This window comes from Schistocerca cancellata, chromosome 2 (assembly GCF_023864275.1).
Source record: "Schistocerca cancellata isolate TAMUIC-IGC-003103 chromosome 2, iqSchCanc2.1, whole genome shotgun sequence".
Taxonomy (NCBI): domain Eukaryota; kingdom Metazoa; phylum Arthropoda; class Insecta; order Orthoptera; family Acrididae; genus Schistocerca; species Schistocerca cancellata.
This window is the reverse complement of record NC_064627.1, coordinates 1,115,894,429-1,115,910,227: the sequence shown is the minus strand read 5'-3', so window position 1 is coordinate 1,115,910,227 and position 15,799 is coordinate 1,115,894,429.

Sequence of the window (15,799 nt, the reverse complement as noted above, 5' to 3'; positions counted from 1 at the left end):
TTGATGTGAGAAGCTCGTATTGTTGGTTGTTACAGAACTGGGGCAGTTTGCATTAGAACAGCGATTTCATATAATGGAGTGGTACATAAAGACGGGCTCCATTAAGAAATGTAACGAAATGTTTCAAGCGAAGTATCCTGGCAGGAGACTCCCCACGACCAACACTGCACCAGACTGCAAATTGTTGCTCATGTCGGCACCAATGACTCCTGCCGTCTGGGTTCAGAGGTCATCCTCAGTTCATACAGGTGGTTGGCGGAGTTGATGAAGGCGGAAAGCCTCGCTCGCGGGGTGGAATCTGAGCTAACTATTTATAGTATTGTTCCCAGAGCCGATCGCGGTCCTCTGGTTTGGAGCCGAGTGGAAGGCTTAAACCAGAGGCTCAGACGATTCTGCGGAGATCTGGGGTGCACATTTCTCGACCTCCGCTATCGGGTGGAGAAATGTACGGTCCCCCTGAATAGGTCAGGCGTGCACTACACGTAGGAAGCGCCTACATGGGTAGCGGAGTACGTGTGGAGTGCACATGTGGGTTTTTTAGGTCAGAGAATTCCCTCCCTAGGGCCGACAAGACACCGACTGAGACGCGACAAGGTAGCAGTAGGCAAAATGCAACAGGGAATAACAACATTAATGTGCTAATAGTACACTGCAGGAGCCTCTATAGAAAGGTCCCAGAACTGCTCTCATTAATAAACGGTCACAATGCCCACATAGTACTAGGGAAGAAAAGTTGGCTGAAACCAGATGTAAACAGTAATGAAATTCTAAACTTAGATTGGAATGTATACCGCAGAGACAGGCTGGACAGTGAAGGGGGACGCGTGTTTATAGCGTTAAAAAGTGCAATAGTATCGAAGGAAATAGACGGAGATTCGAAATGTGAAAACATTTGGGTAAAGGTCACGATTAAAGCAAGCTCCAACATGGTAATTGGATGTCTCTATAGGCCCCCTGGCTCAGCAGCTGTTGTCGCAGAACACCTGAAGGAACATTTGGAAATATTTCGGGTAGGTTTCCCGACCATGTTATAGTTTTGGGAGGAGGTTTTTATTTACCCGATATAGACTGCGAGACTCAAACGTTTCTAACGGGTGGTCTGGACAAAGTAACCAGTGAAATTTTTTTAAGGGCAATATCTGAAAACTACCTTGAGCAGTTAAACAGAGAACCGACTAGTGGCGATAACATATTAGACCTTCTGCTGACAATCAGACCCGAACTACTTGAAACAGTTAACGCAGAACAGGGAATCAGCAATCATAAAGCGGCTACAGCATCGGTCATTTCAGCCGTAAATAGAAATATTAAAAAAGGTAGGAAGATTTTTCTGTTTACCAAAAGTGACAAACAGCAGATTTCAGAGTACTTGACGGCTCAACACAAAAGTTTTATCTCAAGTACAGATAGTATTTAGGATCAGTGGACAAGGTTCAAAACCATCGTACAATATGCATTAGATGAGTATGTGCCCTTGCTCTACTTTATGTCAGATGATGTCTTGTCTCATTTGTCAGGTTATGTTAACTTCCAGAATTGCAGATCGCAGGACAACCCACATACACTCCTGGAAATTGAAATAAGAACACCGTGAATTCATTGTCCCAGGAAGGGGAAACTTTATTGACACATTCCTGGGGTCAGATACATCACATGATCACACTGACAGAACCACAGGCACATAGACACAGGCAACGGAGCATGCACAATGTCGGCACTAGTACAGTGTATATCCACCTTTCGCAGCAATGCAGGCTGCTATTCTCCCATGGAGTCGATCGTAGAGATGCTGGATGTAGTCCTGTGGAACGGCTTGCCATGCCATTTCCACCTGGCGCCTCAGTTGGACCAGCGTTCGTGCTGGACGTGCAGACCGCGTGAGACGACGCTTCATCCAGTCCCAAACATGCTCAATGGGGGACAGATCCGGAGATCTTGCTGGCCAGGGTAGTTGACTTACACCTTCTAGAGCACGTTGGGTGGCACGGGATACATGCGGACGTGCATTGTCCTGTTGGAACAGCAAGTTCCCTTGCCGGTCTAGGAATGGTAGAACGATGGGTTCGATGACGGTTTGGATGTACCGTGCACTATTCAGTGTCCCCTCGACGATCACCAGTGGTGTACGGCCAGTGTAGGAGATCGCTCCCCACACCATGATGCCGGGTGTTGGCCCTGTGTGCCTCGGTCGTATGCAGTCCTGATTGTGGCGCTCACCTGCACGGCGCCAAACACGCATACGACCATCATTGGCACCAAGGCAGAAGCGACTCTCATCGCTGAAGACGACACGTCTCCATTCGTCCCTCCATTCACGCCTGTCGCGACACCACTGGAGGCGGGCTGCACGATGTTGGGGCGTGAGCGGAAGACGGCCTAACGGTGTGCGGGACCGTAGCCCAGCTTCATGGAGACGGTTGCGAATGGTCCTCGCCGATACCCCAGGAGCAACAGTGTCCCTAATTTGCTGGGAAGTGGCAGTGCGGTCCCCTACAGCACTGCGTAGGATCCTACGGTCTTGGCGTGCATCCGTGCCTCTCTGCGTTCCGGTCCCAGGTCGACGGGCACGTGCACCTTCCGCCGACCGCTGGCGACAACATCGATGTACTGTGGAGACCTCACGCCCCACGTGTTCATCTACATTTATACTCCGCAAGCCACCCAACGGTGTGTGGCGGAGCAATTCGGCGGTACGTCCACCCGGCCTCCCGCATGCCGACTATACGCCCTCGCTCAAAGTCCGTCAACTGCACTTACGGTTCACGTCCACGCTGTCGCGGCATGCTACCAGTGTTAAAGACTGCGATGGAGCTCCGTATGCCACGGCAAACTGGCTGACACTGACGGCGGCGGTGCACAAATGCTGCGTAGCTAGCGCCATTTGACGGCCAACACCGCGGTTCCTGGTGTGTCCGCTGTGCCGTGCGTGTGATCATTGCTTGTACAGCCCTCTCGCAGTGTCCGGAGCAAGTATGGTGGGTCTGACACACCGGTGTCAATGTGTTCTTTTTTCCATTTCCAGGAGTGTATTATGTATGAAGAACCTTTCCACTCAGAGAAGATAGGTGTTTGGTGTGTGTTATCTGATATGTGCGTTATTGGCCCATATTTTTCAGTTACACCGCAAACAGTGCGAGATATCTAGAGATCTTTGACTCTTTCTGTACACAGTTAGCCGATACACAGGAGCTGTATGCAGTATTCCAACAAGATGGAGCAACCGCTCAACATCCAACCAGAGTATGGCCTCCATCACCAAAGAGTTCGCTGAAGACAGACTTGTCATTGGAGGCCTCTGGCCCCCAATGTCTCCGGACTTAACATCGTGTGATCTTTATTTATGGGGCATTCTAAAAAGCAAAGTGTAGGCTTTCAGCCCTCGAACAACAAACGACCTTAAACGGAACATTAGTAGAGAAATTAACAATATCATGTCTGCAGAATTACAGCGTGTTGCTGGTGGTGTTATCACGTGAAGTCGGCGATGCCTGGATGGACATGGCTACCACTTCCAGCATCTCTTATAAACAGGTAGTTACATGTTTTTGACGTTCAAAAAATGGTCCAAATGGCTCTGAGCACTATGGGACTTAACTTCTAAGGTCAACAGTTCCCTAGAACTTAGACTACGTAAACCTAACTAACCTAAGGACATCACACACATCCATGCCAGAGGCAGGATTCGAACCTGCGACCGTAGCGGTCGCGCGGTTCCAGGCTGTAGCGACTAGAACCGCTCGGCCCCCCCGGCCGCCTTTTTAACGTTACTATTATGGATTCCTTTTCAGCTAGTACATTGTTACTTGGATTTAAGTTGTGAGGCGTACCAGTTTCAAGTGCGACACCTTGTAGAAAATGTCACTGGTTAGAAATTTAGAAAAATACATGGACACGATTATTCTTATGCGTTATGAATCCCCGTGTTTACATGTATAAGCGTCAGACTGCAGATTATGGTAAATTACATGAAGTTGTAGTGAGTTAACTACTCAGTGCCATATGTCATTTTGTACAGAAAAATGAAAGTAATAAAAGTAAGTAACGGAAAGTCAGTATCTATAACCCGCTCAAAATGCCGTAGACAGAAGATGCGCAGATGACAGGGCACGCATGGGGAAACTGATAATGATGGGGTTACGGGCAGATGTAGAGGAAATGCCGGAGGGGAACTGCCATTCTAATCTGAAGCCTATGCCTAAATTTTTTGTAAACATTAAGTGGAGCCCTTCCAAGCTCACACTTGCATGGTAACCATTCTAAAAGATCTTCAGTCATTTCTGTTGGTTAGTATCTAAAAAGAATTCCACCGAAAATGTAGCGATTTATTATCGTCTACGTTGTTAGTCATTTGTAAATGCGTAACAACGTAGACGATAATAAATCGCTGCATTTTCGGTGGAATTCCAAAACGTATTATGTAATATACAACAAACGCAAAATCACGGCGACACCTACTTCTCATTGTAAACATTTCCGAATTTCGCGCAGTGTCTTACTTCCACGGAAATATCACAATAACTGTGACCATTAACTAAATGATGGGCACATCATCATGAACTTTACGTATAAAGCTATAAGTAAAGCGAAAATGAAATTTTTTACTGAATAGTTTCTGTAAAATCGTTTGGGAAAGATTGCAAGGCGTGCGCCTCGATTCTGCCATCGCTGACCGGCAGAAAGGTAGAAGACAGTTGTCGGCCTACCCTTCCGAACAAACGAATGAACTCACCCTGCGCACTGGACGGAAACCGGACCCTGCGCGAGCTCTTACAGTGGTTACGACAGTGGTCGTCAAACTAAGGCCCGCGGACCGCATGCACATTGAATAAAGTTCTGTGTTTTATAACAATATGCATCCAGCAACTAACAGCCGAATCCTAAAACGTCAAATAACGTTAATAATTTTTCAAGAGCGTAGTTTTCTAGCTCGGCAACAAACAAAAATACTTACAGGGACAATAGTAAGATGAATTTAATTTCAATTGATGTTTTGAATTTGGTGAGCTAAGTGAAGGGCACTTTCCCTCTCAGGTTTGTATGAACAGACCAAGTGTGCAATGGGGGGCAGCACAATTGGCTTGCAGTATTAAATTCACATTTACAGCTTCCAGAAACAATGCAGCTTTCGCCCTATCCTGAAGTAGTACGAGGTGCAATCAAGTTCTAAGGCCTCCGATTTTTTTTCTCCGGACTGGAAAGAGATAGAAACATGCGCATTGTTTTAAAATGAGGCCGCGTTCATTGTCAATACGTCCCAGAGATGGCAGCACCGTACAGCAGATGGAATTTTACCGCCAGCGGCGAGAATGAGAACTGTTTTAAATATATAAATGGCGACGTTTTCCTTACTTGAACAGCGTGCAATCATTCGTTTTCTGAATTTGCGTGGTGTGAAAGCAATTGAAATTCATCGACAGTTGAAGGAGACATGTATTGATGGAGTTAAGGATGTGTCGAAAGTGCGTTCGTGGGTGCGACAGTTTAATGAAGGCAGAACATCGTGTGACAACAAACCGGAACAACCTCGGGCTCGCACAAGCCGGTCTGACGACATGATCGAGAAAGTGGAGAGAATTGTTTAGGGGGGATAGCCGAATGACTGTTGAACAGATCGCCTCCAGAGTTGGCATTTCTGTGGGTTCTGTGCACACAATCCTGCATGACGACCTGAAAATGCGAAAAGTGTCATCCAGGTGGGTGCCACGAATGCTGGCGGACGACCACATGGCTGCCCGTGTGGCATGTTGCCAAGCAATGTTGACGCGCAACGACAGCATGAATGGGACTTTCTTTTCGTCGGTTGTTACAATGGATGAGACGTGGATGCCATTTTACAATCCAGAAACAAAGCGCCAGTCATCTCAATGAGATCACACAGATTCACCGCCACCAAAAACATTTCAGGTAACCACCGGTGCTGAAAAAATGATGGTTTCCATGTTCTGGGACAGCGAGGACGTAATCCTTACCCATTGCGTTCCAAAGGGCACTACGGTAACAGGTGCATCCTACGAAAATGTTTTGAAGAACAAATTCTTTCCTGCACTGCAACAAAAACGTCTGGGAAGGGCTGCGCGTGTGCTGTTTCACCAAGACAACGCACCCGCACATCGAGCTAACGTTATGCAACAGTTTCTTCGTGATAACAACTTTGAAGTGATTCCTCATGCTCCCTACTCACCTGACCTGGCTCCTAGTGAATTTTGGCTTTTTCCAACAATGAAAGACACTCTCCGTGGCCGCGCATTCACCAGCAGTGCTACGATTGCCTCAGCGATTTTCCAGTGGTCAAAACAGACTCCTAAAGAAGCCTTCGCCGCTGCCATGGAATCATGGCGTCAGCGTTGTGAAAAATGTGTACGTCTGCAGGGCGATTACGTCGAGAAGTAACGCCAGTTTCATGGATTTCGGGTGAGTAGTTAACTACAAAAAAAAAAAAAAATCGGAGGCCTTAAAACTTGAATGCACCTCGTAGATCGAGTGCAGAGTAAATTTGCTTCTTAGATAATTCTTTTGTCTACTGCTATTACTTTGGAAGCTACACTACTGGCCATTAAAATTGCTGCACTAAGAAGAAATGCAGATGATAAACGGGTATTCATTGGACAAATATATTATACTAGAACTGACATGTGATTACATATTCACGCAATTTGGGTGCACAGATCCTGAGAAATCAGTACCCCAAATAACCACCTCTGGTCGTAATAACGGCCTTGGTACGCCTGGGCATTGAGTCAAACAGAGCTTGGATGGCGTGTATAGGTACAGCTGCCAATGCAGCTTCAACACGATACCACAGTTCATCAAGAGTAGTGACTGGTGTATTGTGACGAGCCAGTTGCTCGGCCACCATTGACCGGACGTTTCCAATTGGTGAGACATCTGGAGAATGTGCTGGCCAGGGCAGCAGTCGAACATTTTCTGTATGCAGAAAGGCCCGTACAGGACCTGCAACATGCGGTCGTGCATTATCCTGCTGAAATGTAGAGTTTCGCAGGGATCGAATGAAGGGTAGAGCCACGGGTTGTAACACATCTGAAATGTAACGGCCACTGTTCAAAGTGCCGTCAATGCGAAGAAGAGGTGACCGAGACGTGTAACCAGTGGCACCCCATATCATCACGCTGCGAGATACGCCAGTATAGCGTTCACGAATACACGCTTCCTATGTGCGTTCACCTCGATGTCGCCAAACACGGATGCGACCATCATGATGCTGTAAACAGAACCTGGATTCATCCGAAAAAATGGCGTTTTGCCATTCGTGCACCCAGGTTCGTCGTTGAGTACACCATCGCAGGCGCTCCTGTCTGTGATGCAGCGTCAAGGGTAACCGCAGCCATGGTCTCCGAGCTGATATTCCATGCTGCTACAAACGTCGTCGAAGTGTTCGTGCAGATGGTTGTTGACTCAGGGATCGAGATGTGGCTGCACGATCCGTTACAGCCATGCGGATAAGATGCCTGTCATATCGACTGCTAGTGATACGAGGCCGTTGGGATCCAGCACGGCGTTCCGTATTCCATATTCTGCTAACAGTCAGTGGATCTCGACCAACGCGAGCAGCAATGTCACGATATGATAAACCGCAATCGCGATAGGCTACAATCCGACCTTTATCAGCGTCGGAAACGTGATGGTACGCATTTGTCCTCCTTACACGAGGCATCACAACAACGTTTCACCAGGCAACGCCGGTCAACTGCTGTTTGTGTATGAGAAATCAGTTGTAAACTTTCCTCATGTCAGCACGTTGTAGGTGTCTCCACCAGCGCTAACCTTGTGTGAATGCTCTGAAAAGCTAATCATTTGCATATCAGAGCACCTTCTTCCTGTTGGTTAAATGTCGCATCTGTAGCACGTCATCTTCGTGGTGTAGTAATTTTAATAGCCAGTAGTGTATAATACGTCAGCATGGAGAAGATGGACGAAAGAGTGATTTCTAAAACGTGTAATCCTTTCGCATGTTAATCTTTTGAAGGAGCTAAAAACTGCAAAAAACGGACTCGTAACTACCTGGGCCGAAGAGTCATTCCCCGTGTTGTTGCAGTATCTTACACCGTATATACGGAGAAATGACACTGAAATGAAATAACTAAGTGCTTATTAAAGACTTACAGTAACTTTGTTGTACTTGGCAACTGGCAGAAGCTCTGCTTATCAGAAATTTTCTGCTGTGATATCACCATCAGCGTTGAGCCGCATCATTCCAGAAACAGATCGTGCTATATATGAAGTACTGTACTTCATCACTTCATCCCGCATGCACATCTGCTCAGCACACAGGCAGAACACAGCAACACAGAAAAATCTTTCAGTCTGCAGTTTATTCACATGCAAAGATTTGTGTGTGTAAAAAATGTCTATACAGATACGTTTGTGCAAATATCTGAGCGTGTAAAGAGTCCTTTGCCACTGAACACAGGGGAAGAGGGGTAAACAGCGGGGCCACTGCACAGTAAAAGGACGAGAGAGGGGGAATGTTTTATTGTTTGTCGTACAGTAGTGACATTCACGGGCATGCTCAACTTGTACCCATCAGCTTCTACGTTATAAATTTTGACACAGAAGTAACACAGATTCAATAACACATGTTACAGAGGCAGTCATCTTGAAATGTGGTACTTATTTGTTGGAAGGAATATGAAATTGAATTGAGGTTGTTGTAATACGATGCAGTGAGTAGAAGAAAACTGATATACACAGCATTTAGTAATAATATGTGACAGTGTCCCATTAAATATAAGTACAATTACTGTCATTACTCAATTACTCATCCACTCGCACAGGACCGGCCGCAGTGGCCGAGCGGTTCTAGGCGCTTCAGTCTGGAACCACGTGACCGCTACGGTCGCAGGTTCGAATCCTGCCTCGGGCGTGGATGTGTGTGATGTCCTTAGGTTAGTTAGGTTTAACTGGTTCTAAGCTCTAGGGCAGGGGCGGGCAGGAATCCTGCACGTGTGCGGTGCACTTGCACGCGTGCAGTTAACAGTCGTTCTGCGTGCACACAGGGGCAAGCTGGCCTCCCGCTTATCTCCCCTCCCCACCATACCTTCTGTCCGCTCCTTCCCCTGCAATGCGTTTTGTTTCCTAGCTTGCTTTATTGAATGAAGGAATAAGATTAGTAGGAGTGCTTGAAAGATATCGTGGTTTGAAAGAGTACCTATTACCTACGATACGTTTTATTTAATTATCACAGGTGGAGTGGAACAAAATTTCTACATACAGGCAAACGCAAACAGTTACTTAAATTTTCATCACTGATGTTTCCTCTTAACCGACACTTACTAATTCAGCAAATGGTTTTCCGGCTCTCGCTATATTAAGCGTAATCTTATAACTTGCACCTACCGTTGGGCTATTATTGTTGTCGTCCTGAAAAATTGAAAACAGTGCTCCATAAAATGTTAAATCAGTTAGAGAGACATGACGAAAGGATGTCGCAGATCTCTCGTGACCACAGCAACTACGACAGATTCATCTAACATCATCGCTCTTCTTAAGCTCAGTCAATTTCCCCATCCGCTCAGAATCCGACAATAAATTGTACCCGTCCTTGTGAAATTTGTTATAATGGCCTTCATACTAAACTTCCGCTGACCAGCGAGAATACTGCCACATATTAAACATTTCGAATTTTCACGTTTTTGCACAAAGAAAAAAACATTCTCCCATTCCTTTTTAAAAGATAGCAAATCTCCGGTTCTCCGTTTCCTTGTTTCACTCTGCATTTTCCGTTTCTTGAAATACAACGTTCACTACGTAGTGGTCGCTACGCATCGACGTCCGCAGCTTAGCCTGGTACTACACTGCCGCAACCTGTCGGCTGTCGCCACTGCCCCATTCGACGATTGCACGCGAGCAGCACACGTGCAGCGCTGTGCGCTCATGAGCCGCGTGCAACGTTTGCCCGCCCATCCTCTAGGGTACTGATGACCTCAGGTGTTAAGTCCCATAGTGCTCAGAGCCATTTGAACCATTTTTTTAACCACTCGCACAGCCAACACAACACTTCGTCAGGTAATTACAATGACACAACTTGGGGGTCACTGACGGGGGTAGCAATTTGAATCATTCGACACAAAGTGTTCCGAATGGTGCTGACTTAACGGTCAATACTTCTGCGCTGGCAGCAAACGTACCACTTTGCTCTGTTTGGGGCACATAACAATCTAATTTACACTGATAACCATCTAACCAATAGCCGGTATGTCCACCTTTGGCACGGATAACAGCAGCGACACATCTTGGCATGGAAGCAAGAAGGCCTTTGTAGGTCGCTGGATTGAGATGGCATTACATTTGCGTACACAGTTCACCTACTTTCCGGAAATTCCGGGGAAGGGACGATGAGCTCTGACACCACGTCCAGTCACGTCCCAGATATGCTGGATCGGGTTCAGATCTGGCAAGTTGGGGGGCCACCACATCAGCCGGCATTCGCCACTGTGTTGCTCGAGCCACTCCATCACACACGCCTGGTCTTGTGACACAGCACATTACCTTGTGGAAAAATGCGACTGCCGTCGGGAAGCATGATCGCTTTGAACGGGTGTATGTGGTCTGCAACCAGTGTACGATACACTTTTGCCGTTATGGTGTCTTGTACGAACTCCACTGATCCCATGGATGCTCACATGAACGGTCCCCAGAGCATAATGGAGCTGCCACCAGCTCGTCTCTGACCCACAGTACAGGCGTCAAGGAGCTCTTCGCCCGAAAGACGTCAGATTCGCGCACACCCATCGGAATGCTGAAGAAGGTATGCAATGTTCTACCGCTGCGCCAACGTCGAGTGCCGATGGTCATGTGTCCATTTCAGTCATAGTTGCCGATATCGTGGTGTTAACATTGGCACATTATGAAACGTCCCCTTTGAAAAATTGTACACGACTGTGCTTAAACTGACACACAATATTTTTAGCGCAACGCAATCTGACTTTCAAAAATCCCTGGAAAAGAATGGCCCTGACTAACATTAATCTATACCTTTCACAAATCACTTACCTCACCAAAAATCTTCGTTACTCGGACTACTGCAATACAGCGAGCGCCACTACTGCCAGCTAAATAAAAGATTCAAACTACGGAAGGCACTAACTACTCATAGGCATAGTTAGCAAATGAAAGATTTTAATAGAGAACAAACAATTTATTTACCTTAATAGTGTTGAAAAATCATAATATACATAGCAGTTCATAATATCCATTCTGTACTCAAAAATCCACCATCTCCTTTCCCACATCCACCACTGCTGGCGGCTCACCTCCAACTGCGCAACGCTACGCGCTGTTCACATCCAGCTGCCGCTGCCCAAGACTACAATGGCAGACAACAATGCAAAGTAGCCACAGACTACACACAGCACAGCCAGTGATTTTCATATAGAGCGCTACGTAACGTTGCCAATAAGAAAACATAAACAGCCTACTTACATAAAGAAAACATAAACAGCTTACTTACAACATGATTGCGTCGTCGGCTCCGGAGGTCCATCGTTAGGAGTGTTCGGTGCACCGTGTGTTCAGACACACTTGTACTCTGCCCAGTATTAAAGTCTAGTATTAGTTCTGCCACAGTTCGCCGCCTGTTCTGTTTTACCAGTCTGCCCAACCTACGACGTCCGAGGGGTGGCCAGCCAACCGCATGACGTCTGGATGTGGTTTCACCTTGGGTGCGCCACTTGTTGAAGACGCTCACCACAGCACACCTCAAACTCTCGATAAGTCGTGCAGTTTCCGAAATGCTCGTCCAGAGCTTCCGGGCCTCCACAATCTGATCTCTGTCAACTAAGACAGATCGCGCGGCTTCCCTATTCTGCACGCAGGCAGCATGCTCCCTTATACTACAGGGTTATTACAAATGATTGAAGCGGTTTCACAGCTCTACAATAACTTTATTATTTGAGATATTTTCACAATGCTTTGCACACACATACAAAAACTCAAAAAGTTTTTTTAGGCACTCAAAAATGTTCGATATGTGCCCCTTTAGTGATTCGGCAGACATCAAGCCGATAATCAAGTTCCTCCCACACTCGGCGCAGCATGTCCCCATCAATGAGTTCGAAAGCATTGTTGATGCGAGCTCGCAGTTTTGGCACGTTTCTTGGTAGAGGAGGTTTAAACACGGAATCTTTCACATCACTATGCGTGAAACTTGCCCGCACGCGATCAACCGTTTCTTCGCTCACTGCAGGCCGACCCGTTGATTTCCCCTTACAGAGGCATCCAGAAGCTTTAAACTGCGCATACCATCGCCGAATGGAGTTAGCAGTTGGTGGATCTTTGTTGAACTTCGACCTGAAGTGTCGTTGCACTGTTATGACTGACTGATGTGAGTGCATTTCAAGCACGACATACGCTTTCTCGGCTCCTGTCGCCATTTTGTCTCACTGCGCTCTCGAGCGCTCTGACGGCAGAAACCTGAAGTGCGGCTTCAGCCGAACAAAACTTTATGAGTTTTTCTACGTATCTGTAGTGTGTCGTGACCATATGTCAATGAATGGAGCTACAGTGAATTTATGAAATCGCTTCAATCATTTGTAATAGCCCTGTACAGTATGTCCACCTTGCATGTGTCTGACTAGCAGTTACTCCTTGCCAGGTGATGCTGCTATCGTGTAGACCGGTTGATATCCATAGTAGGTCGGTGGTCATAATGTTCTGGCTTTGTAGTGCGTGTAGGTTAGTCACCCCACCATGTCAGTACTGGCTCTTGTGAAAAAAAGCTTAATGACCAATGGGTTAGGGCAAACTCTGCGGCGAAAACTGGTATTGTCTCTGAACTTCAAAGTTCATTATTTAGAAAGAAAACAAGTTTTAGGTAATTTAAGATAAGTTGCTGGGAAGCTGGAATACTTAGCTTTCGAATGGTGTAGGTCACTTTTCTCAAATATACTGATCAGCTCATATGATTTTGAATGTTATGAAGTGTAGTATGAAGCGTAACAGCAGATTTCAAGCCTATCCAAAGCCACATATTCGTTTACTGTACACTGATGTCCAGATACTGATATATACGTATATATACTGAATTAAGTAGAAAATATTGTAGATGCAAACGATACTAAAAGACAATAATACAAAACGGCCTTAGGTAAATATTGTGGAAACGATAAGTAGGTAAGAATGTTCTACGTATTGAAATGTACTGCTGACATTGGCAGAAATGAATAGGATTATCTGGCTCGTTTGTAATTCGCGAAAACATAATAACACACAATGAGTGATGCAATGTAATTTATCATACATTATACCATCATATTTCAGTGTAGTATTAACCCAACGATATTTACATTAAATATTCGTAAACTTTTCTTGTGTTCAAAGTTACAGAAACAAGCCAATATACAGGGTGATTCAAAAAGAATACCACAACTTTAGGAATTTAAAACTCTGCAACGACAAAAGGCAGAGCTAAGCACTATCTGTCGGCGAATTAAGGGAGCTATAAAGTTTCATTTAGTTGTACGTTTGTTCGCTTGAGGCGCTGTTGACTAGGCGTCAGCGTCAGTTGATGCTAAGATGGCGACCGCTCAACAGAAAGCTTTTTGTGTTATTGAGTACGGCAGAAGTGAATCGACGACAGTTGTTCAGCGTGCATTTCGAACGAAGTATGGTGTTAAACCTCCTGATAGGTGGTGTATTAAACGTTGGTATAAACAGTTTACAGAGAATAGGTGTTTGTGCAAAGGGAAAAGTTCTGGGCCAGGCAGCCCGTGACAGAGCACTTCATCACTGGCCTCCAAGAAGCCCTGATCTTACCTACTGCGATTTTTTCTTATGGGGGTATGTTAAGGATATGGTGTTTCGGCCACCTCTCCCAGCCACCATTGATGATTTGAAACGAAAAATAACAGTAGCTATCCAAACTGTTACGCCTGATATGCTACAGAGAGTGTGGAACGGATTGGAGTATCGGGTTGATATTGCTCGAGTGTCTGGAGGGGGCCATATTGAACATCTCTGAACTTGTTTTTGAGTGAAAAAAAACCTTTTTAAATACTCTTTGTAATGATGTATAACAGAAGGTTATATTATGTTTCTTTCATTAAATACACATTTTTAAAGTTGTGGTATTCTTTTTGAATCACCCTGTATTTAAACTGTACAATTCATGGTGAAGGCATTATTAGGAAAAGTGAACAGATCAAACTCTCTGGTAACCAAGCCAGATACATATGTTTTGCCTAAATCACGAAATTCTGTATTTATATTATCTCTCAGCATATGGTATCATTTTCATTAATTAGTTTGGCCATAAGTAAAGAAAGAAGTACTTGTATTGTTGTTAAACTGAACATCTCGTACTTCAATATAAAAACGTAAAAATTAGTGTGAACCTAGTATTTAAAAACATGGACCTGTAAATTAGAAGTAATTTGATATCCGAATTGTCAATTCAATGCAAAACTTTTAACAGTAATTCACTTAAAGTCTGTTTATAACAATTAATCCATTTTAATTTTTACTAGAACTACTGGCGGATTTTTTAGCCAGGAGGTCAGTCTTCCATCAAATTTTGAGGCGGAATCTATGTTTGTAGTCGGTCCTAACAATGTTGTAATAAATAGTATTAGTCAAAATGGAGCGTCTGTAAACTTGATTATTATAGATACCACACGTAAAGTCTGCAAATCGAAAGAATTTCTTATTATCTACGAGAATGAAATGTTGCAACACAGAAGAAAACAAGAAGGTAAGTATTTGTACGTCGCTGAATTTACACCCTCGTCTGACGAATTATTCGCAACATTAACTGTTGTCACGAACGGCAACAAATTCTTTTACACTTCAGCAGATTTTGAAACGGCGTAACGTTGCAAATACTGACATCATTTAATTATATTTTCCTGTTATGAGCGCCCTAATGGAAACTAATTACGTCATTGTAAACAGAACAACCATAACGAAAATCTGAACATTAATTTCAAGTGAAATTAAATCTGAATAATATCTTGAGATTTTCATGTAACAGTCACGTGCCAGTAGATAAATGTATTGAAAGTAAGATAAAGATTAAGCAACAAAACATTTTGTTATTTATTGGGGTATAAAGGGCATAACAAATGGGAAGAATCTACCATGATACGTCACAATGTCTTCATCGGTTGCAAGGATTCCCATTATTGCATGTTGGTCTTGCAAAGGGGGATACCCACCCTAAGAAGATTGAGTGATTTCCAGCAGAATAGGGCAGATCGTTTCCTGGGGCTAGCTCTTCCTTCGCATTTTCCAAAGGTGTACAGCAGCGGCTTACTCTTCCATCTGGTGAAGCAGTTGGACTCGGGTGCTCTCTCCAGTGGTTGAATCCTAGCGACGAGTCTTTTTCTAGATTTCAATAGACAGGCTACAGCTTGAAAATTCAAAAATCGACGGGAAATTCGAAAATCGGCGGGAAATTAATTTTTTCATGGTAAATTAGAATTTTGGCGGTAAATTCGAATGCTTATTACATTGCACTGCTGAGGATATAATAATAATAGCTGTAGTAGTAGTAGTAGTAGTAGTAGTACATTCATTATTTATAAACATTCAATTTGCATGTAGCTAGTGTGGAAGGATGTAAGGTACTGTCTTTTTTTCATCATCTTTGGAATAATGGCACAGTTTAACTATGATGTCACAATGCAAGAAATTCTATCCACTCCCCTCCTCCTAATGGCGAGAAATTTAGAACTGGCAGGAAGTTCAAAATTCAGCAGGAAAATTCAATTTTTTTGCTTCTGACTGTGAACCACGGGTGTCCCAACGAGGGTAACTGGAGTAGTTAGCATTGATCGAGCGCTAGAGT